Source organism: Scyliorhinus torazame, chromosome 16 (genome assembly GCF_047496885.1).
Source record: "Scyliorhinus torazame isolate Kashiwa2021f chromosome 16, sScyTor2.1, whole genome shotgun sequence".
NCBI lineage: Eukaryota > Metazoa > Chordata > Chondrichthyes > Carcharhiniformes > Scyliorhinidae > Scyliorhinus > Scyliorhinus torazame.
The window spans coordinates 129,400,977-129,426,082 of record NC_092722.1 but is presented as its reverse complement, the minus strand read 5'-3'; the positions used below and the strand labels follow the sequence as shown (position 1 = coordinate 129,426,082).

The window sequence follows — 25,106 nt, the reverse complement described above, 5'->3', positions numbered from 1 at the left end:
GAGACCTTCATATCAATATTAACATCATAGAATCATAAAACCCCTACAGTGCAGAAGGTGGCCATTGGGCCCATTGAGTCTGCACTGACCGTCTGAAAGAGCAGCCCACTCCCCTGCCCTATGACCCCACCTAACCTTTGGATACTAAGGAGCAATTTAGCATGGCCACTCCACCTAACCTGCACTATGGCTGTGAGAGGAAGCCGGAGTACCCGGAGGAAACACACACAGACATTGGGAGAACGTGCAAACTCTACACAGTCACCTGAGGTCAGAATTGAACCCGGATCCTTGGCGCTCTGAGACAGCAGTGCCAACCACTGTGCCACCATGCTGCCCACAAGCAAAATGCACAGTAATTTTAAAAAAAAATGTTATGACCACAAGTAGAAAAGCATCCCTTTTCCTCAAAAAAGCTCTTGAGGATTTAGCGTTGCATCAAAAATTAAATCGATACGGTTGATGTGAAGAAATGATGGCGTGTCTGGCTCAAGCCAGCAGGACTTTGAGGAGAATTCATTTTCATTGAGATATGAATGATTTCTGAAGTTTTAATTTTTGGGGAATTAGTTACGGATGCGGTATAAACAGCTGCATGTCTGTTGGTGAAGTTATATTTTCTTAGAACATCTAATCCGCATTTTATACATTTATGAATGATTTCATTCTTCTTAGGCTATGTAACGTAAAGAACAAATGTATATAAACTCACGTTTTGTTAATTATCCAGGAAAATCATAGTCTCCTGTAGCCTTAGATTGTTTCCCTGTGTTGTCTCACTCCAATATTTACATGCAGGTAACTCTATGATTATATTTATTCCAAATGTGAAAATATTAAAAATGGGCCAACTTGAAAACGAGAACTACTGATTGCACTGTTGCCCCTAACACTAATACTCTTGCTTATAAGAAGAACAGTTTAATTAAGTTCTATAATGAATCTTCCCTCTATGGGATGACATGGTGCCCTAGTTTCATTCTACAATGGGGTTGACACAGATGCTGACAGAACTTGGGAGCTATGACACCAAGCCTGGATAAAAGTCAATCTTTGCATTACTTATTACTATTGCTTCTTAGTGCCTGTCTAGATCTGCATTGCAAAGTCTGCTGATAGGTTGAGATAGTTCTGAAACTGTTCCAAAGGCTTTCAAGCTGTTTATGACGATCCCAATCGGGTCCCCAAAGTTACTCTTTGGCAGCAGTGCAGAAGGGGCAGTGAGTGAATTGGTAGCTTATTTTGCAGCCTTCCTTGAAGCCAACGAAAGAAAAACCATCACGGTGGAAAAGGGGCTATTGATTGACTGTTTCCCATTTTGAAATGCTGCCAAAAACCAGTTTCATCTACTCTTTTATATTTCAGTGACCCACAATTTTCCTCTTGGACATGTTTGCCCTTGATCTGGGAACGATAAATCAAATGAGCTAAACTCAGGAGTATCTGAATCTGTTATTGTATACACCTCAGTACTACCTGAATCTTCAGACTGTTATTATATACTACCTCCGTTTAGCTGAGTATGCAGTTTCAAATTCTTGTTTGCTTCTATTGCAGTGTGATCTGTTACCAGAACATTGAAACAGATGTACTGTTAACTCAAACAAAACAGTATGAATGTGACAGCACTCCTAAACAATGTTCTACGTGGTAGGGGAATCATTGAGAGTTTTTAAACAAAGTTAATTTTGCTCAAATACTGTAAGTTACGCCAAGTATGACATATGGTGTGAATCACAGCATAACCATTAGTTTTCAGTGGTCCTGCCAAAAGAGCAGAAGGGGGGAAAGATTATTACACTAGCAGAGGAGAAATAAAATATGACCATTTAAAATTAGGCTTCTGGGTATTAACTTGTTCAACAATTCTGATTTAAAATCCAGATGGAAATCTGCAAAAGGAAGATGCTAAAACCTGCCAATGGCAAATTAATCATCGCTGTTGTCGCATGATGCCTCCCTTTATCTCCTGGTGTCTGACATAATACTCTGTTTCATGGAAATCTGTCAGGGGAAACATCATTTAGATGTTCAGCTTTTTCTCCTGCCATTGCATATGTTGTCTAAGTCTCTCTCTGCACTTTAGAGGAGTGCATTGAGAACAAAGGCACGGTAGACTTGCACTTAGTGTTCTCAGTCAGGTTGCTGTTGTTTCACACTCCCTTACTCAACTCGGACATAACAGCTGCAGCTTCTGTGATGAGAGTTTCAGCATCAAGTGCCAGATTGCTGGTGATTCTGAAGTCTAGATATGTGAAGGTATCAGCAACCTCCAGTGTTACATTGCCAATGCTGATGGCAACATTCTGGACCATGACATTGGTTTGACCATCAGCAAAAAAGGAAGACAAAAGTCTTTCCAGGCACAATAGATTCTGTCCATTTGCTGCTGAAGGTGTTTCTCGGTACGGAATGTTAATTGGCGTCGTCAGCATAGAGCAACTCTTTGAAGAGGACTTGTCAAAAATCATGTCGATATTGTAGATCCCCCAGTTCTGAAACTGCACTTGGACTTGGGGTAGATGCATTCAGCCAGGATCTGCAGTCTGACAAGGACAACATGGGCAAATAATTTCCCCACAATGCTCAGCGGGGAGATGCCTCGATAATTGTTGTAATCACAATCTTTGCATCACGCATATCCGAGGGCACTGCCCCCTCTCTCTCCAGCAGAGACAGAGCAGTTCATGCAGATGCTGGAGGAGTGTTGGTTTCCCATGCTTGATGTGTTCAGGCAGTATGTCATCAATACTTGGAGCTTATGGGCTGATGCCCTAAGTCGGGTTAATTCCTCTTCCTCGTGTGCCAGGCTTAGCCTGATACAATTTAAGGTGGTTCATAGAACGCATATGACGGGGGCGAGGCTGATTAGGTTCTTTGGGGTGGAGGACAGATGTGGGAGGTGCTCAGGAAGTCCGGCGAACCATGTCCATATGTTTTGGTCATGCCCGGCACTGGAGGGGTTCTGGAGGGGAGTTGCGGGAACAGTATCTAAGGTGGTGAAAGTCCGGGTCAAGCCAAGCTGGGGGCTAGCACTATTTGGAGTAGTGGACGAGCCGGGAGTGCAGGAGGCGAAAGAGGCCGGCATTCTGGCCTTTGCAACACTAATAGCCCGGCAAAGGATCTTGCTAATGTGGAAGGAGGTGAAGCCCCCCAGCGTGGAGGCCTGGATAAATGATATGGCTGGGTTTATCAAGTTGGAAAGGATAAAGTTTGCCTTGAGAGGGTCTGCGCAGGGGTTCTACAGGCGGTGGCAACCGTTCCTAGACCATCTCGCGGAGCGTTAGATGAAGGTCGGACAGCAGCAGCAACCCAGGGGGGGTGGGGGGAGGGGGACATCATTCGTGGGGGGAGGGGGGGTAGGGGAGGGAGGGGGGGGGAAGGTTCCTTTGGGGGGCATTTGAGCAAGAAAACACATGAATGATCCGGAATGTACGGGAGGAAACCAATGTACAAAGTTCTGTATTTTATTGACTTGCCATGTTCATGTCTTGCAACGCGAGTTCTCTTTCTTTTCTTTGTTACGGGGGGGGGGGGGCGGGGGGGGGGGGGGTTGTTTGTAAGGTGGAAAATATTGTTGAAAAATTCTTAAGAACATTTTTTTAAAAAAAATCAATACTTGGAGCTTTACCCATGACAAGTAAATAAATAATTTTTCGAATTTTTTTAAAATATAAATTTAGAGCTCCCAATTCATTTTTTCCAATTAAGGGGCAATTTAGCATGGCCAATCCACCTACCCTGCACATCTTTTGCATTGTGGGGGTGACGACCCACGCAAACACGGGGAGAATGTGTAAACTCCAAACGGACAGTGACCCAGAGCCGGGATCGAACCTGGGACCTCGGCGTTGTGAGGCAGCAGCGACCCACTGCGCCACCATGCTGCCCTTCCAGCACCCTGGATTAGGGAGGGGAAAAATATATCAAGGCTATGGGTTCCCGATCATATTCGCGAAGCCCTGTCATGTATGTGTGGATATCTAATGCAAAATAGGAGTAAGCCTCAACTTGCTCCTGAGAAGGCAGATTTTGTCTGTATAAGCGATAAATGCTCCTCGTCTCCACTCTATAAATAACATTGATTATAGGAAATAAGCTGAAGTCATGGACATTGGCAAAGCTTGGGCGAATGTTTTGTCAACAGGAATATTAGCGCCCCAGTGATATGAATGGTTTAAATTAACTCAGTAAGGCATATTCAAGTTACAATAGGTGGGTTGATGCCTGAGAAATTCTTCCCTGTGACTTGAGATGTAACTAGTGCCTTTTCCCAAATCTGGTCAGTTGAAATCCTGGTTGGTCCAGAATTAATTTGTTGTTTACGGAACATTGAGAGGCCACATGGGAGCTATGAGCATGTGGACTACAGCAAAAAAGGCTGTGTGGTAGTGCTGAGAGATTGCATTCGATCAGGCTGTGTCGGGACTGGTAGTAGATGGTGCAGCAGGAGCTCGGGATGTGTGGGAATTGCTGGGAGAGACTCCACATGTGTGTGCGTGCGGTCCTGAGAAGGGAAACTCTGGGGACTTGCCTGTTACAGTTAGCTACTTAAGGGCAATGTAAGGCTGCGGTTTGTCATTTCCTTTCTTCCCAGTCAGTACGTTCCACCTTACGGATGTGGATTGTATAGTCTTTACTTTCTGTACTTTGCTGTGCCAGTCAACCAGCCGTGGCTAAGAGATGTTCATGTATAACTGGGCTATTCCATATAAAAACCTTTGACGAGATAGATTTGACAGTGCTTTTCCCATATTTCCACTTGCTATGCAAATACAGCCATTCTGGCAAATAGTTTAGCTACCAGTAGCTACTGATTATTCGTGAAGTTAATTGCTGGGTGTACACAGATTGAAACCCTTGGCTGTGATTTATAGTTTGAAGAATACTCAGAAGTCCAAACATTTACCATTGCCTTCTGTGGCTATGGTGCAAGTTGAATCAGGAAGAAATTTTCTATGCAATTATTTTTTTAATAGCTTGCAGAGGCATCTGGTTGAAGCCTATTCTAATGAACAATGAACCAGACTGCTAGAACACATCCTACTGCAGGTATAAATACGGATCAAAAAATGAAATCCCAGAAACATTCAAAGAGCAACTCCAGACTCTAATGCACTTCCAATTTAAGAGCAGCTCTGATAATTCCTGACATTTATTGACCCTGTATTATTTTCCTGGTTTTTTTCTCCTTCTCTCAAAGAATTACGTGGCTCTGGGGGAGAGGTGGGGGATTATAAAGTGCCTTATCATAATGCTTGCGCCATCACAAACATGTGTACAGTTTTGGTCTCCTTACTTGAGAAAGGATGCACTGACACTGGAGGGGGTGCAGAGGAGATTCACTAGGTTGATTCCGGAGTTGAGAGGATTAGTTTATGAGGAGAGACTATGTTGACTGGGACTATACTCATTGGAATTTAGAAGAATGAGGGGGGATCTTATAGAAACATATAAAATTGTGTAGAAATCTTATAGAAATATAATAACATTATGAAGGGAATGGATAGGATAGAAGCAGGGAGATTGTTTTCACCGGTGGAACTAGAACTAGGGGTCATAGCCTCAAAATAAGGGGGAGCAGATTTAGGACTAAATTGAGGAGGAACTTCTTCATCGAAGGAGTCGTGAATTTGTGGAATTCCCTGCAGTTGAGGCTACCTCGTTAAATGTTTTTCAGGCAAAAGGTAGATAGATTTTTGAACAGTAAAGCAATAAAAGGTGAGCGGGCGGTACAAGGAGCTGAGTCCACAAAAGATCAGCCATGATCTCATTGAATGGCGGAGCAGGCTCGAGGGGCCAGATAGCCTACTCTTGTTCCTAGTCCTTATGTTTGTATGGGACAGGCCTGGTTTTTTAGCCAACCCCACCCGCTCCCCGATTTTTAGAGAATTTGAACGTCCTTGTTGTATTGAGTTCACAGTTGGGCAGTTCCATGTCTGCTGCAGGTTAGATGCATTGGCCATGCTAAAATTGTCCCTTCATTAACAACCCCCCCACCCGCATCTCAAGGCCTTTACGGTCAAAGACAGAAATAACCATTTCCTTCTGAAAGGCATCCTTTGAACTCCAGACATAAAGTAAACAATCCCCTCTGTTGAAAATTCAAACTTCTGTCTACATATGTCACTCCCCAATCTCAATCCGAGCTAGAACCAGAGAATTTTGAGTGGCGGCGTTGCCTGAATGTGTGACCCACTTAAGGCTCCTTAAGTCTTTTGGGAAAACCTGCATCTGTCAGGGTCATGCTCCTGTTAGAAACATAGAAAAGAGCAGGAGGAGGCCATTCAACCCTTTGAACCTGCTCCGCCATTCATTATGATCATGGCTGATCATCCAACTCTCTTGACCTCGAGAAATCAGTTAAACATTGTCTGAGCAATTGTTTCGACATAATGGCCTTTCTCTTGCAGATAATGGCCTTTCTGGAGTATGTTTTCAGCAGAATACGATAGATAATTTTTCAACATCATCTCTAGCCAGTTACCTCACGAGGGCCATCACAAAGACCATTGGGCTGGATTCTCCGTATCAGCGGCTAAGTGCTGACTCCAGCGGAGCATGTGTGGTCTTTTATGATCAAACAATCTGTGTGAAACCCTCACCAATTCCGGAACCGGTGAGGGGCTAGCACCGGCGCCAGATGAAACTCGCGGCTCCCGTGCCAAAAACGGCCGGAGAATGGCTGGGTCCCTGGCCGCACATGCGACGGCTGATGGCTTGCAGCGGTTGCGCCGTGCAACATGGCGTCGGCCGTGCGCGGACCCAACCTGCCATCCACGGCCCCACAGCCCACCCCTTGGCCACCCCTCGTCCGTCTCCCCAGCTCTCTCGGAAGCCCCCTCCCTCCTGGCCAGCGGCACTGATCCCGGCCAAATGTGGTGGCCACACCAGGTTCCCGTACGGCTGAGACCAGACGTGTCCCACGCCATCGGGAACTCGGCCCATTGGGGACGGAGCATCGTGGGAGGTCTTGGCGTGATGCGCCAATGCCGTTGCGACATGATGACACCATTTCAGAGGGGGCGGAGCATGGCTAACTGGCGTCAAACTGACACCGGGCCCGATTTCAGAGTTGATTCTCCGCCCGATCGATGATTGCGCTATCGGCGTCGGGCAATGGAAGATCCCACCCATTATTTTTTGGGATTCTTTGTGTAAGGTTTTTGGTTTAAACAGGTGCTCATAATGCATAAAGGGAGTTTGGAAAGGCCATGAAAACAACTTTGGTAGAAGTTGATCTTATTTAAATTTGCCTAGTTGGGCATAATCAGCACAGTCTTATTCCAAAGAGCAACATAATGGCATCTTCTTCCTCTTATAGAAAATATATTATTGTAAATTTGGAGAGTGAGGTTCTGGAGAATCAGACTAAATATTTAGGGAATATTATTAACAACCTACGTTTTAAGGGACATTTACCTTGCACTTCATCCAAGATAGTATACAAACCATTTTGCAGAAAATGTCAATGAAACAAAATATTTGTTTTACAAATTGGTAATTTATATTAATCCTACCACTGTTTGACAACCCTGGGTTTGGTGAAGGTATTTTACACTGAATGATGCTGATAAAATACTGTCTTGTACTGTGAGACATATATATCTCGAGCCTAACTCCTGTGGGAATTTCCTGCGATTGATGATAGTCAAACCGTTTGAGTGAGAAAAACCTCAGCCATACTGATGTAAGTGAGAAGCTACCACCACTGGTTTACTAAGTCAGGTATTTCCCTTCGTATGTATCTTGATGCCTCCTTCTGTGTTGTTGCTATTCTATGATTCTATGACATCTCATTATAAATGCTGTTATAATCTGGTGAAATCAGATTATATAACCTGTGCTACGTTCAAGATCACTGACTCAATCTGTGTTCAGCCTGAAATATTGGACATCATTTGATAAACGTACCTTTTTGTGTTAGTAATAACTACAGAGCTAACTCTACAAGTACTGAGCCATTAGACAATGGCAGTGATTTTAAGGTTAACTACAGTTCATAAGCATGTATGAATACAGTACATACAAATACAGCTACTAACTCCACGAACTGAATTTTCTTTTATTGCTGTTTCTATATTCCTCTGTCAATGGCTCATTTTCCCCGTCCTGCTCTCTACTTTCATTAAGACAAATAGGTAGGCATATGCTTTAAAATAAATCCAAATGATCTTGCTGTGAATCACTCAAAGATGCCATGGCAACAGTTTTGGGCATTGCTAAAAATGTTTTCCTCCAGACCTGAAAATGTCACTCTGCCTATTCTCGTTCTGAATATTTTTGCCATTTCTCACGCTGAGAAATTTGTTGCCAACTGAGGCAATTGATTTGCATTTTCTGTGGGACTAAAATGTTCTGAAGCGGTCTGAGGGGATTTGTTCTATCTCGTGTTGCCAAACAAGAAAAATTATTTGAGCTGCTGTAATCTCCTCTCACCACCTGTCAGTGGCCATTACTTTTCTCCTTTGATTGTCGCTTCCATTTGTTGTTTTCAATCAACTATTTAAATTTTTCCACATGATTTCAGCCACTAATCACAATCTCGCCCTTTCTCACACATCTGGGAGTCTCCGACCCCCCGCCGGGTCGGAGAATCGCCGGGGGCTGGCGTGAATCCTGCCCCTGCCGGTTGCTGAATTCTCCAGCACCGGATATTCGGCGGGGGCGGGAATCGCGCCACGCCGGTTAGCGGGGCCCCCCCCCCCGGCGATTCTCCGGCCCGGATGGTCCGAAGTCCCGCTGCTGGAATGCCTGTCCCGCCGGCGTGGATTAAACCACCTCTCTTTCCGGCGGGACAAGGCGGCGCGGGCGGGCTCCGGGGTCCTGGGGGGGGGGCGCGGGGCGATCTGGCCCCGGGGGGTGCCTCCACGGTGGCCTGGCCCGCGATCGGGGCCCACCGATCCACGGGCGGGCCTGTGCGTGGGGGCACTCTTTTCCTTCCGCCTTTGCCACGGCCTCCACCATGGCGGAGGCGGAAGAGACCCCCTCCACTGCGCATGCGCGGGGATGCCGTGAGCGGCCGCTGACGCTCCCTCGCATGCGCCGCCCGCCAAAGCCATTTCCGCGGCAGCTGGCGTGGCGCCAAAGGCCTTTCCCGCCAGCTGGCGGGGCGGAAATCAGTCCGGCGGGGGCCTAGCCCCTCAAGGTTAGGGCTCGGCCGCTCAAGATGCGGAGGATTCCGCACCTTTGGGGCGGCGCGATGCCGGACTGATTCGTGCCGTTTTTGGCGCCGGTCGGCGGACATCGCGCCGGTTGCGGAGAATTCTGCCCCTGATCACTGCTGCCTGATATGTCTGCAATTTCCGTAACATAGAACGGAAGAGAGACATCACGCAGCGAGTGGGATGACTCCAGTCATGCTATAACAAAGTGAAGTGGAAATCAGGATCTTTCTAGATTAAGAACACTTAATAATTATGTTAATATTACCTATTTTATGCCCCAGTATCTAAACTTGAACATGGAATGACTTAATATACCTCGGTGACAAATTATTAGCAATAATGGTGTCAACTTATTGCATTGTGCAATTAGTAATTACTCTGTGTAATCATTCTTTTATGTTAGGCTAAAAATCACTGTGCATTGGGGACAGTGACATTTTATGATGTCATCACAGTAAAGATATCGGGCATGATTTAACGGCCGCATTGTGCCCAGCGCAGATACGGGCGAGCCGGTTAAACAGTGGGAGAGGCCAAAATCAGCATCCATGCCAGGCGGAAGCTGTGTGCGACCTAACCGGCCCGCTCACGGCGGCGGGTTCAGAATCCCGCCTAAACGTGGCGAGACAGTGATTGACACCAATTACGACCAATCTCCTCAACTCATTAGCGGAATGTGAGTCCAATTTAACGGCCTCCCCAGAACTAAGCACGAACGGAGCACGGCCGAGAAATAAGCGGCTGGGGGACCGGAGAATCCCACCCATTATATCCTATTATCTATAGACACAGCTGACTTAATTCTAATATGATCAATCAGTCGGTGAAGACTGTCGAATTATATATGCCACGAGTTTACTCTGCACCGGTCTAATTGGGGTGATTCACAAAGATACATCAGAGTTAGTCATGTTTTCACTTAGTTTGATGGTGAGCCTGTACCATGCAGTTCCAGCTGCAACCAATGCAAAACGTCTACTCTGTCATTATCAATGCTAAATCCACACCACGATTGATAGGACTCCTTATAGCTGACAAATTGACGAGTCAGTACCACGGAATGGATTCAATCCCATACTCAGGATTCAATGTTAACCGAATGCAAATTCCACTCTCCCTGCTATCAGTCTTAAATGTTGGACATTAGAAGGAAGGTTTTGAGAGTGCATAAGAATTGCAAAGGTCAATAAAATGTGACTATTTTTCAATTAAAGTGCATTAATCCTAATTCCATCATTTAACACTACTTCTAAACTGACAGGGCTGGATTCTCCTGCCCCGCCCACTGCAAGAACGCCACCGGCGAGACGCTGCCAAGGAAAGATCCATTGACTCGGGCGGGATACTCCGGTCGCCGGGCAAACACGGCCGGAGAATCCCGCCCTAAATGTTTCCATGTTAGGTACGGAAGTGCCAGATTATGGAAAATTGCCGAGATTATCTGTTAAATACTTGAAGAAAAAGTCAACAGATTTTAGGTGATGAAATTCTTCAGGAAACAGCTATTGGAACAGCACAGAGATTTCAATTGGAGATTAAAATGTAGAACTCCCAATTAGAGGTGACATCTTAACATGCGGGATTCAAAAGGCCAACAAAAACAAATGGTTAGAAGGTCGTCTGCTGGACTACTAAGGAAATTAACTGCTTAGTTGTGTGCCAAGACATAATTGTGCAAAAGGAGATGTGCACTGAGATTTTGGAAATAAAGACAATCCTTATGACAACACAAAGAGAGCCCCAGACAATAAGTTGAGAGATTTTTAAAAAAATGTTGTTGAAACATGAAAGTGGTTGAACTTAGTTCTTTAGATCTTATTCTTTACATGTCACTGTTATTTTGTTTGAACTTAATTCAGGTTGTCAGCTGTGGCTGACCTCTGAGTCAGTAGGTTACGGGTTCTACCCCACTCCAGAGGTCTGAGCACAACATTTGGTCTGGTGCTTTTGTATAGTACTCAAGGGGTGCTGCAATTTCAGAGGTATTGGCCGGAATTCTCCGGCTGTTGTGATGCACCTTTCCCACCGGCAGAGCACCCCCGGTGGTGTGGGACTGTTATAATGGGACATCTCACTGCCAAGCGGCGGGAAGACAGAATCCCGCCACCAGCGAACAGCGTGCTGCCGTGAAACACGCAGCTGGAGAACCGGAGAATCCCGCCCACAGTCTTTCAGAGGAGACTCTAAAAGAAGACCCTGGGCTGGATTTTCCATTCCCCATGTTTCCCGGTGGCAATGCCATTCGCTGGCAGTGGAATTCTCTCTTCCCGCCGTTTATCAATGGGATTTCCCCATTGAAGCCACCTCACTCCAATGGGAAACCCACGGGCGGGAGTGCTCTGCCGCCGGGGACAGTGAATTCCAACGGCCAAATGATTCCGACCCCTGTCTGCCCTCTCAGATGGACTTAAAAGACTTCATGGTGGTATTCAAAGAAAGGTCCAAGAACTACCACTCAAACAACACTCTCAAACTGATGATTTAGTTATTATCATATTTGTGGGAATTACTATGCACTAATTGACTGCTGTACATTACAATTGTGATTACATTTCAAAAGTACTTCACTGACTGTAAAGCACATTGGAGCATCCTAAGTCCAAGAAGGGTGCTATATAAGTGCAAGTCTCTCGTTCTGTTTTCCGAATACTACATACGCTTTGAGGGATTCAATTTTTGTCACTACGGTGAGAGCAGAAGCCCCATTGTCTTCCTTCCACTTTAGTAATGTTGTTCCAATTTCCATTGGTGCATTTCATAAACTGTTAAATTCCTTCTGTAGTGCAATTTACTAAAAAATGGGCAACGCATGATGTAACGGACCAAGCAACCCATTCAACCATCAGAGGCAGAGGTTGTGCACTTGCTGCTTCTCAATTACACTCCATCATTCATTCTCTGTAAACCACTGTTTATTCTTGTTTATCTTCTAAAGATGATCAATATCAGTTCATATTTTAGAATGCCTGTAAACAATAAGATAAAGTTCCATGCACTGCCTGGCTTAGCGCACAGTACAGACCCACTACATTTTCTTTGTTTGTAATCACTGCCACTAAATGCCGTGTTTAATTCTTTTAAAAGCACAAAGTTTCAAAAAACTATAATTAACATTTCAACACTGATTAACTTAAAACTTGTCTGGCTCGAGTAGATGTATAATGTTGATTGAAGAATTAGGTAAAAACTTTTGGCTTGGATGGATTGTTTAAAGAAAAAAGGTTTAAAAAAATAATTATGCCTTTTATGGAAGCCCTAAATTGGAATTGTAAGCGCCCTTTCCATGAATTGATTTGTGCTCATGAGTTCTAATGAAGATAAATGCGGGTAAGTGGATCACTGGCCAGATGGGATTAGTGTAAGAATATAAGAAATAGAAACAGGATTAGGCCATGTGGCCCCCACAGGCCTGCTCCACCTTTCAATAAGATCATTGGCTAATCTTCCACCTCAACTCCACTTTCCTGCCTAGTTCCCATGTCACTTCATTTATTCGAGTCCAAAAATCTACCGATACTCAACAACTAGCATCCACAGCCATTCCCAATTCCCATTCAAAATTTCCAATCCTCCAAGTGTAGAAATCTCTCCTTTCTCAGTCCAAAACAGTGATCCCCTTTATTCTGAGACTATGATCTTGAGTTCTAGACTCTGCAACCAGGGGAAAACAGCCTCTCAGAACTACCCTGTCAAATATTCTCAAATCTATGTTTTAATGAGAACCCCTTCTATTCTTCAGAATCCCAAAGTGTAGAGACCAATTCTGCACTAATCGTTCCTCATCTTCTCATCCCAGGAATTAATCTGAAGAAACTTCTGTAGGCTTGGAGACCAAAGCTGTACGTAGTTCCAGATGTAATATCTCAAAAGCCCTCTACAAATGCAGCAAGAAGTTCGCATTCTTATACTCCAAACCCATTGTAGTAAGAACCAACATGCCATTTGCCTTATTGCTTGCTGTACCTGCATGTTAACACTGTTTCTTGTACAAGAACACATAAAGCCCTCTGAACACCAAAATTTAATAGCTTCTCACTATTTAAAACATATTCAAATTTTTCATTCTTCCGACCAGAGTGAATAACCCTCACATTTTTTCTACATTATACCGCATCTCCCATCTTCTTGCTCACTTAATGTAACCTATCAGTATCCCCTTGTGGACTCTTCATGTGCTCCTCACAGTTTACTTTCCCACTTAGCTTTGTATCATCGGGAAATATTACACTCGGTCCTTTCATCTAAGTCATTAATATAGATTGTAAATAACTGAGGCCCCAGCACTGATCCATGTGGTACTCGATCCACTAACCCAAAAATAACCTGTCCATTCCTACTCTCTCAGTCTTTGAACCAAGCCTCTATTCATGCTACTTTGTTGCTCCCAGCCTGATGAACCCTTACCTCATGCAACAACCTTTTGTTTGACACATTATTGAATGCCTATTAAAAAGCCAAACATACAACATCCATTGGTTCCCTCTTATCTACAATGCTAGTTACCTACTCAGAAAATCCTAATATATTTGACAAACATGATTTCCCATTAGTAAAACCATATTGACATTCGTGCAATATTTTCTAATGACCCTGTTACCCCTTCCTGAATAATGGATTCCAGCACTTTCCTGAGGACTGATGTCAGGTTAACTGGCATGCAGTTCCCTATTTTCTCTCTCTCTCCTTTCTTGGACAGTAAAGTTGCATTTGGCACTTTTCAACCCGTGGAATCATTCCAGAATATTGGGAATTTTGAAAAATCATAATCAGAGCATTCACTATCCCTGCGGACACCTCTTTCAGAACATTTGGATTGGCTGTCAGGTCCAGAGATTTGTCACCTTTCAGTCCCATTAAGTTCTCCAATACTTCCTCTGTACTGATATTAATTGCTTTAGGTTCTTCAGTCTTGTTAAACCAGGATCCCCCATTATTTTCAAGTCTTTGAGATGATGGAACTAAGACTCCCCAGTATTTCAGTTGGCAATTCACTGCTCAGTGTAGAGTTGTTAAAAAATTATTTTTTATGGGATGTGAGCGTCGCTAGCTGGGCCAGCATTTAATGCCTGTCCCTAACTGCTCTCTACTTCAGAGGATATTTGCGAGCCAGCCACATTGCTGTGGATGTGGAGGGCAGACCAAGTAAGGATGGCAGATTTCCTTGCCTAAACCAAATGGGTTTTTACGACAATCAGTGACTCATGGTCATCATTAGACTTTTAATTCCAGATTTTTATTGAATTCAAATTTCACCATCTGCCATGACGGGATTTGAACCTGGGTTTCCAGATCTTGCCCTGGGTCTCTGGATTAGGAAGGTCTCTAGTTTAATTTCCCAACATGGCTCCCTCAGTAATGATAGGAGGACGCAGAACAGAAGAAGCCATATAGCCCGTTGTGCCTATGTTGACTTTTTGAAACAATGATCATAGTCCCACTACCCCATTAATTTCCCATGGCCCTGCAAATACATTTCCTCAAGTCCCTTTTGAAAGTTACTATTGAACCTGCTTCTGCCAGATTTTCAAGCAGCGCATTCCAGATCCATAATAAATTTGAAAAAAGTTTCTTCATGTCCTCCCTGGGTCTTTACCTTCAAAAGAATATGCGCATGGCATATAATAATGATCACGTAATATGTTTAGCAATGTTGGATGAGGGATAAATATTGACTAGAGCACTGGGTGGAACTCTCCTGAGCATCTTCAAAATAGTGCTGTGGGACCTTTTATGCCCACCAGAGAGAGCGGATGCACTTTCTTTAGCATCTGATCCAAAAGATATCCCACCATTGACAGTGCCAGCCTGAAGTGTCATCCTGGATTTTACATGCTTGAGTCCTTGGAGGGGGGCATGAACACCCAATCTGCCAACTCAGGGACAAGAGAGCTACCACTGAACAACAGCGAGCTTCTCTGAACTAGGAAAGGAAATAACTCATCCAAATTACTGCCCTCAGTGACTATCCGGTGGAATTAGATGGAAAATGTGGCTTAAAGTTGAAGTTCCAGAATGTAAAAGGCACATCAATACTCGACGTTGGTGAAAACTGATCACTTACGTGGAGTAGTAGATAGCATAGGGAACTGTATGTTAACATTAATAAGCATCCTAAGGATATATGGGAAGAAAGTTAATGGGGCAAAATAATTTTAAAATAAAACAATTGCAAACGTTACTCCTGTGACAATAAGTTGTTTCAGCACATGTACTGCCAATACCTGGGAATTAATGTTCTTCTTCTTACACCCCACAGAGAATAAGCTGCAAATGTTTCTCACATTCAATTCATGTCAATTGTCCAAACTCGTATTACAATCGCAACTGGATAAATCAACATGTGTTTCATTGGGGTGAATTCTCCATGGCAATGTGAATCATACCGGCCTTGTGGCTAGGCGGAAATGCTAATTTGCTATCTGTTAAACACCCAGCTTCATTTTATCTTGACACTTGAGTGGGATGGCATTCATGGGCCGGGATACATGAGCTGGGAGGAGGGAGTCAGGGGAATGGGCAGGGAGATGGCTACTCCATCTCTGATACCTTTGAATGAGGGACCCCCAACCACACCTCACCCCACCCTCTGGGAGCCATTAAAACACACACAACAGAGGCCCCACCCACAGCTGGATTAATATTAGTGGCAATGAATTGAGGCCCTTAGGTGGACATAAATTGCCCGCTTATGGGCGTGAATGATGGTGGAGTGGGGCCTCCGGGGGTTTTGGGGGTTGACCTGTGGGGTTCCTAGAAGGGAGGGGGTGCTGTTAGGGGGCTTTTGGGGGCCCTGAAGAGGAGGGACCCCCACAACGGGGTGTCCTCACTTGGGAAGTCTGGGGAAGTGTCCATGTGTTTGGGGGGTGACATTTGTTGCTCGTTTTAGCCTTAGTTTAATTGCTCTAATTCTGTCACCTTTGCTCTTGAGTCGCCAGGTATCTTTCTGATACCGCCACGTGGTTCAAGTCCGAGTAATGATTAATAATCCAACACACCGCTTAGTAAGAGTTAAATCAACGCTCATTTATTATATATACAGCAATTAATACTTATACATTAATTCTACTTCTAAGCTACTTCCTACATCTAACAGGCCAATACTTAACTTTGGAAATGGCCCACCAGGTCAGGGAAACGAATGGCCTTTCGAATGGGTTCTGAGCCTGCGGGATTCAAAGGCTGGTACAGGTCGATAGTCAGGAGTGCCTATCTCGTAGCAATCGTTGGAGTAAAACTTACGTTCTCTTGCAGAAGGGTCTCGAAGGGTGCGGAGAGGGGAAGAAGGGAAAGAAGGGTCGATTTGAACTTGGCCCCTATTCTTATAGTCCCCAGGGGCTTCCCGCCTCTCGGAGCGGACCTTGTACCTGGTTCCAAGTGATTGGACTTGGTCCCAATCACTTGGTTCGATATTCTCCAATACTGGAGCGATTCCATGATCGAGGGGTGGTCGTTTACCTCTTTTTGTGTCAGCTCCTGCTGACGCCGAATGGTCTGGGTCGGCTTTGTGTGTCTATTTTGTATCAATTGTTCCCGGGGATTGCTGATTAATATGCAGATGCCTTGGGTGTTGTCATGTTGATGGCTGCAGGTATCGGTTTGGTCTGGCTTCCCCAGAGGCGAATACACAGTTTTGCCTGCAGCTGTCTGTTTGAGTCCTGTTGGCTGATTTTCCCATCAGCCTCTTCCATTCGCCATTTTAAATCGGGGTTTGGCCATTCTAATCGGGAGTCAGCCATTTTACATGGCTACACATTGCCCATGGGTGGGGACTGTGGGGGACCCACAAGCTCAGCTAGAGATCGGGGCACCCTTTCAAAATGGCAGCCAGATCTCCGAGTTCACCTTCCTAGAGCTAAAAAAAAAAGTTCTAGGAGCTGCATTCTCCGACTGTGAGGCTATGTCCACACGCCAGCGTGGAAACAGTGGCGTTTTACGCCCGAACATTCAGCGCAAAATGGCCATCGATCCTCCATATTAGCTGGGGGCTAGCATGCCGGCAGCGTGGAGCACCCAGCTATAGCTGCCGATATGACCCGGAAAATTGCCGGGTCCGTAGTCGGGAATACGCATGCCGACGGCCTGCAAAATAGTGCCCCCCCCCTTTGGCCGGCTCGTGCGCCCCTGGACCACCCCCCAACAGTGCCACCCTAAGTGTGGGCTAAACCGGTGAGAAACTCCACAGGCCCAGAAAAGTGACTAGTGTCATTGAATAGGGGTGGGGAACTCGCCGGCAGAGCTGACGAGAAACCCTTTGAGAAACCCGCCACAAATTAACTTAGAATTTATTTGGGAGAATCACGCCCAGTATTTGGGTACCTTTTGGTTTTAGATGGAAGAACCATACATCAACACTCTAATGGTGACAGCACAGGCAAGGGTCCTCCCACCTTCCTGGTGCAGGGTGCTGGGGGACTGGACTTCTGTTGGGCGAGGAAACTGGAAATTGGTCAACATTGTTTCGGACATCAGAAGCGTTATGTTTGTAGATGGGAAGAGACTGGACAAGGGGGGGGGGGGGGGGAATGATTTGAGAACAGTTCTGTGTTGCGAGCGAGAACAGAAAATTTGACATTCCAGCCAAAACTGTTTGCAGCACGGGAAATCCCAGCCGTGAACGAGGGCGGAAGATTTCGGCCAATGTCGTTTTAACCTCAAAATGATATTCCTCTAGAACTGATGCAGCACAATTATTTGAGATGTGAAAGGGCTCTTGTTATATTTAGAAAAGATTTTTCAGCAATGAATCTCAATTGATTATACAACTTCCCTTTATGTTAATGCATAACTGTTGATTAAATTTCTGGCCGGGAGAAAAGAATTCCCACCTGGAAGTGCTTTACTTCAGCATATTAATCAAAAGGTTGCCTTTTATTTCGGATAAATTGTACCGGTGGCAGCCTTTTTACCTTAATTTTCCAAATGTACAGACCCCTTCATTGCTATGCAACTAGCAAAACTCTGTGTTTTGTTCCTGGTTTAAATATTCTTTAAATGGCTCAACGGGATTTTGTAAAGCTTGGAAAACTGAAAGTGAAGCTTGTTTAGTGTGGTAGTATGTATTGGGGGTCATGTGGGACTGGAAGCCCTAATGTCATTGGCTGACAGATCCCGGGTCCTGGTTGGCCGTTGACCTCATACTCCGCCCTGAAGGCGAAGTATAAGAAGCCGGTGCCTTCCCCCGCAGGCCAGTTTACTATCGGGCTGCTGGGGAACAGACACGCTTAATAAAGCCTCATCGACTTCACTCTTTTCGTCTCATGGAGTCTTTGTGCGCCACAATTTATTAAGCGTGCCTAAAAAGGACTATGGAGCTCAGGATCATTCCAGAATGCCTGAGGATCAGCCCCCACGCAGTGAATGCGGCAGCAGCCTTCAAACACTGGCAGACTTGCTTCGAGGCCTACCTCAGACCGACCACTGGCCGGGTCTCAGACGAACAAAAACTGCAGGTCCTGCACTCGAGGGTGAGCACGGAGATTTTCACCCTCATTGAAGACACTGACGATTTCCAGACGGCGTTCGCAGCACTGAAAAGTCTTTATGTCCGCCCAGTTAACCAAATCTACGCTCGCTACCAGCTCGCGACGAGACGGCAAGCTCCCGAAGAATCGATGGACGAGTTCTACGCCGCGCTACCCGCGCCTACGGCCCCGACCGCGCGGCAGGCCATTGGGCCCCGTACGTACCCGTCGCGGCAAACCCCTCCCCCCCGGACACCCCACAGGCTTGCGCGACCCAAACGCCGAGTCGCACCGGGGGCCAGGCGAACCACCCCCGACAACGCTGTCCGGCCCGCGCAGCCATCTGCAAAAGCTGCGGGAAAAAGGGCCACTATGCGGTGGTGTGCCGATCCCGCGAGGTCGCCGCCGTCCCGGGGCCACAGGGAGCCCTACAGGCAGTCTATGCCTCCCAACCCCCCCCAGCACGCCATGTACGACCGGCAGGCACAGCCGCTCTGGGTCCCGACCACCGCGGCCCCGGGAAAACTGGGAGCCCTGCACGCCGCCTACGCTCCCCAACCCCCCTCCCCGCAGTCCATGTACGACCCGCCGCCGGCGATCCCGATTTGGGTGCCGGCCAACACTCTCCACGGAGAGGAATGGGTCTTTCGCGTCCCGAACGCCACCCTCACCCCCCTCCCGCGCCCCACGCCTGACCCGCCGGCTCCGCCGACTTGGGCCCCGACCACCGCTGTCCCCGGTGAGGGAGCTCCGCGCGGTCCTAGCGCTTGCCGCCCCACGCCTGTCCTGCCGGCGCCGCCGACCTGGGCCCTCACCCCCGTCCCGTGCCCCACGCCTGACCTGCCGACCTGGGCCCTCACCCCCGTCCCGCGCCCCACGCCTGTCCCGCCGGCGCCGCCGACCTGGGCCCTCACCCCGCGCCCCACGCCTGTCCCGCCGGCGCCGCCGACCTGGGCCCTCACCCCCGTCCCGCACTCTTTCCCTCCGCACTGGCTGCTGTGGACCTCCGCCATGGCCGGTGCAGAGACGAACCCCCCCTGCGCATGCGCTGGGGTGATGCCAGCAGACACTGGTGCTACCGCACATGCGCCAACTCGCGCCCTAGCCCCTGAAGGTGCGGAGGATTCCGCATCTTCCGGGCGGCCCGACGCCGGAGTGGTTCATGCCACTCCTTGCCGCCGGGACCGCCCGCCCCGCCGGGTAGGGGAGAATTCCGCCCTTCTTTTGCAATATCCTAGTCGACTCCTTCATTGCAACCCAACACACGCTTCTCTTCTGCTGGCACCATCCCAATGCAAGATAAATGAAAGATTTGCATTCGTATATTGATTTTCGTGATCACAATGTCTCAAGTCATTTTCCAGCCAATGAAGTACCTTTTTTGAAGTGTTGTAACGTATAAAATGTGGAGGATGCCCTTCCAAGACTTCAGGACCACAAACATTTCCTTGGGGTGAAATAGAAATATATTTTCCAATTTTGTACACTATATTTGCTTCTCATGATGTGATTCCGTTCTACATAAGGGGGACCAAGTGCAGATCAGGATAAACATTTTCACACCTTGATCGGGTGCACGGAGACGGATGAATTCCGCACGGGTGGCGTCCTCAGTGGAGGCAATGGGGGCAATGGCTTCGGCCATGGGTCAGGTTCTGCAAGGCGTGGGGCTTCATGTGCAGGCGTCATCCTTGGCCCAGGAGAGGGCTGCCCTCTCACAGGCAGCCATGTGCTAGTGCCAACTGGACATTGCCGCCGTGCTCCGGGGTCTGGCCCAGTCTCAGCAGGCCATCGCTGAGAGCATCAGCTGCCTTGCCCACGTGCTGGATGGCGTCATACAATCACAACGGGAGGTTGCACAGTCCCTGACAGGGATGTCTCACTCCCTGAGCTCCGTCGCTCTGAACGTTCAGACCCAGGTCGATGCCGCAGCCGGCCTCCATTACTGGCAGCGCCAGGTGTCAGTGGTACAACGGCGATTGTCTCCGCTCACATCACCGTCCCATAGTGAGGCCCAGGGGCCACCGGACTCCCCGAGTGAGGAGGAGGTTCTGGGGCCCGTCCCGGTTACTCCAGCAAGGCAGGTCCCGGAACACCCGGACTCCCCCCCGTACCGTCCCTATTGCATCTGGTGGGCAGCGGGCAGGACAGGGTGGCACCATGCCACCCAGCAAACCCGCCGAGCAGTCTGGCTCACCGAAGCCAGGCCGCCCCAGGAAACGCACGCCGACGGGGAGCCACGTCGCAGGGCAGGAGTCTCAGCAGTCCGCCTCCACTCCTGCTGTACCGTCTGGGGAAACACCAAGGCGTAGTGGTAGGACCCGTAAGGCAAAGCAGTTCTCCCAGCCGGCGCAGTATGGGAGAATCCTGCTCATGATCTCTCATACCCCCATACCAACCCATTCCATTCTACCCATGGCCATGCATACCCTCTATGCCAACCAATGCTCTTCTACCCAGCCACCATGGCCTTTCATAATCCCATATTCCCACATCCCCAAGGCCCTTTACAGCTTTTATGCCAACTTTGTGCCAACTCATGTTTGTCATTTAACCTCTCCTACCTTTCACCCTATCACAGACCTTTTTTTTTCCTTTCCTCTCTCTGGCCTACTTTGACTTCTGCTTAAAACTTGTTCCATCCGTAACTTTTCCTAGTTCTGACGACAGTCCATTGAGCTGAAACATGAACTGCTGCCAGACTTGGTCAATATTTCCAGCATTTTCTCCCTTTTTTTTAAGATTCCGAGCTTCTGCAGTATTTTGCTTTCTTCGCAGCTCTAATTTAGATTGTCAACATAATTCAGTTAATGGTAAAGTAGGAATGATGGGCGTCATTCTCCGACCCCCCGCCGGGTCGGAGAATGGCCGTTGGCCGCCGTGAATCCCGCCCCCGCCCCCGCCGAAGTCTCCGCTCCCGGAGATTGGGCGGGGGCGGGAATCCGGCCGCGCCGGTTGGCGGGACCCCCCGCTGGATTCCCAGCCCGGATGGGCCGAAGTCCCGCCCAGGAATTGCCTGTCCTGCCGACGTAAATCAAACCTGGTATTTACCGGCGGGACCAGGCGGCGTGGGCGGGCTCCGGGGTCCTGGGGGGGGGGCGCGGGGCGATCTGACCCCGGGGGGTGCCCCCACGGTGGCCTGGCCCGCGATCGGGGCCCACCGATCCGCGGGCGGGCCTGTGCCGTGGGGGCACTCTTTCCCTTCCGCCTCCGCTACGGCCTCCACCATGGCGGAGGCGGAAGAGACTCTCCCCACTGCGCATGCGCGGGAAACTGACAGCGGCCGCTGACGCTCCCGCGCATGCGCTGGGAAACTGACAGCGGCCGCTGACGCTCCCGCGCATGCGCCGCATTTCCGCGCCACCTGGCGGGGCAACAAACGCCATTTCCGCCAGCTGGCGGGGCGGAAATCCCTCCGGCGCCGGCCTAGCCCTCAATGTTGGGGCTAGGCCGCCAAAGATGCGGAGACTTCCGCACCTTTGGGCCGGCGCGATGCCCGTCTGATTGGCGCCGGCTTTGGCGCCAGTCGGCGGGCATCCCGCCGTTGGGGGAGAATTTCGCCCGATGTCTCGACTTTGGTCTTTCTAACCACTGAACAATAATTTGAGACAATCAGGCAGGTGGGACCCTTGTAGCAAGCAAACGAAAAGAATGGTACATCCCACTATTCTTGTCAGCATTTGAATCAGGAGGGAAGGGCGGTGTCGTACATCCATTGCAATTTGTAGGTTCCTATCTCTGGTTAAGTGTAAATTTGCACTAAATGTATATATATATGTGTATTTGCCAGTGTGTTGGTGGTACAATCTCAGTGTTCTGATTTTATTGACCTCAATTCAATTAAGGCAGCTTGCTAATTTAGTACAATTTAATTGCTCTGTACATTAAGGAAATGTTGCTGGGATTTTCAAAATTGGCTTTGGTTTTAAGGTTCGGTTGAGTCATTGTTGGTCTCATTTTGGAATGCTGCTAGCTCAGTGTGAGATTAAGACGATGGCAGGTTTTGCGGGAGTTAATAGCATTTCCTTCCCTGAGTGTTCTAAATGAGAATGTAGAGAAAGTAATTATTAGTTAACAGCTGTCAACAATACAGCAGGCAGGTGGTGCTGAGCGCCTCCCTATGCGAGATTGTTTGAAGTTTTTAATACACATAGCATTTACTGCTTTTTTGGAGTTGGTTAAAGGCAGGCTGCGCGGTTCACTTGAAGCAATTTGTTTGTTTTATTTAGAGGTGCATTTTTCCACTGATCAAGTTGTGGATTGTGGCTGTTGGAAAATGCATCAGCTTTCCCATTTTTGGGACGTCAGTTTTGAGTGTGCCGCTGGTCGGATGCAGAGTGAATCTGTTTTTGCGCTGTCTTGCCTGTAAAAATGACCTTAACTCCCCACCGACACTTGCTACACTAGTTTCCTCCAAGGGCCGATATACGGTGGGTAGTTTAGGAGGTAAACCATTCCACTTGGGGTGTGCACATCTGGGACTGGGGAGGCTTTTATTCCAGCAATCCAGGCTGGATTTAACAATTCCCAGAAGTAATAGGACAGAATTCTACCCGGTTCTGCCATCCAACACAGTATGCTAACCCACCTGCTATTGAAATATTCCAAAGATGAGTAACACAGAAGAAAGAAGAACGCAAGGCCACAGGCAGGGATGAAATTTTTGTGGAATTTAAGGTGCATTGTTGTACAACAGTGCTTCCCAAATTGGTTCCAGTGTGATCCCATGTTGAGGCCTAAAAATTGCCACCACCCCTCTCTGAGACCTCTGAGTGTGTGTGGGGGCAGGGAGTGGGGGTACTGGTGATGGTGGAGGAGAAGAGACCTGTGGAAGGGCACAAAGTGTTTAATCTTCAGGGGTTTTTAATAACTTACCTTTTTCACTGGCTTTTAGGAATAGGAATCTGGGGCGAAATTCTCCCCCAACGGCGCGATGTCCGCCGACTGGCGCCAAAAACGGCGCCAATCAGACGGGCATCGCGTCGGCCCAAAGGTGCGGAATGCTCCGCATCTTTGGGTGCCGAGCCCCAACATTGAGGGGCTAGGACGGCGCCGGAGGGATTTCCGCCCCGCCAGCTGGCGGAAATGGCGTTTGTTGCCCCGCCAGCTGGCGGAAATGGCGTTTGTTGCCCCACCAGCTGGCGCGGAAATGTGGCGCATGCACGGGAGCATCAGCGGCCGCCGACAGTTTCCCGCGCATGCGCAGTGGGGAGAGTCTCTTCCGCCTCCGCCATGGTGGAGGCTGTGGCGGAGGCGGAGGGAAAGAGTGCCCCCACGGCACAGGCCCGCCCGCGGATCGGTGGGCCCCGATCGCGGGCCAGGCCACCGTGGGGGCACCCCCCGGGGTCAGATCGCCCCGCACCCCCTCCAGGACCCCGGAGCCCGCCCACGCCGCCTGGTCCTGCCGGTAAATACCAGCTTTGATTTACGCCGGCGGGACAGGCAATTTCTGGGCGGGACTTCGGCCCATCCGGGCCGGAGAATTGAGCGGGGGGTCCCGCCAACCGGCGCGGCCCGATTCCCGCCCCGCCCCGGCCCAATCTCCGGTACCGGAGACTTCGGCGGGGGCGGGATTCACGGCGACCAACGGCCATTCTCCAACCCGGCGGGGGGTCGGAGAATGACGCCCCAGGCCTCAAACATCGGATATTTGCACCATACACACAGTTCAAAACAAAAGTAGGGGTTGAAAGGGTGATAGCTGTTAGGATTGGGTCATAGCCCGATAGCAGCCAATGCTGCCTTGGAACCCGCAAGCCCAGAGTCTCGTATTGCCCACCCCACAACCCCCAGTTCGGGAAGCCCTGTTATAAAATATTTGGGAAGGACTCTTGTGTAGTCAATTTCCCAACATAACAATTTGCTCATCACTTTGTTTCAGCATTGTAATGGAGGGAACCTCCTGTGACCATTTTATTTTTCACAAGATGTGCTTTCAGGTTTCCAAAAAAAGAAATACTAATTAAATGTATGGAGAACGTTAACAATAAAACAAAGATATTTTGAGAACTTTCCACTCAGTTTCACATTGCTGGCTAACTTGTACATTCAGGTCACGTGCACACTTGCTGGAGCAAGAGCTGTGCCCTCTCGTCGTAACCCTTCTCCTTAAGTTAGCCACAGTACTAACTCAAATGGTTACAAAACACTTTGTTTGGACCAAATGTATTACTTGGCACTTAAAAAAATATATATATTTTGTGTAAACAAATTACTTGGATTTTTTTGCTTTTATTCTTTGGATGTGACACAAGAATGTTACCACATAAAGCTGCACAGAGGAATAAAAAGACAAGGGTTTGGATTGTTCAATCTTGACCCAATTAGTTAGGAATGTCATTGAAAAATACCAAGAGTCTGGGTCACTCTGCACTGGAGAGGGAGAGTAACCCTTCAACACTTTGTGGGAACTGATTAGTGGAGATCTACTACAAAGCATTTCTACTGTGGAGAATCCCCTATCCTCCAGTTTGGAGTG

General features: G+C 48.1%; 1 protein-coding gene across 5 annotated transcripts in view; it reads left to right on the top strand.

The window, feature by feature from the left end:
- The window catches only part of plce1 (phospholipase C, epsilon 1), a 619,267-nt gene that overhangs the window by 323,914 nt on the left and 270,247 nt on the right, over window positions 1–25,106 (top strand). The gene's annotated exons all lie outside the window — the stretch shown is intronic.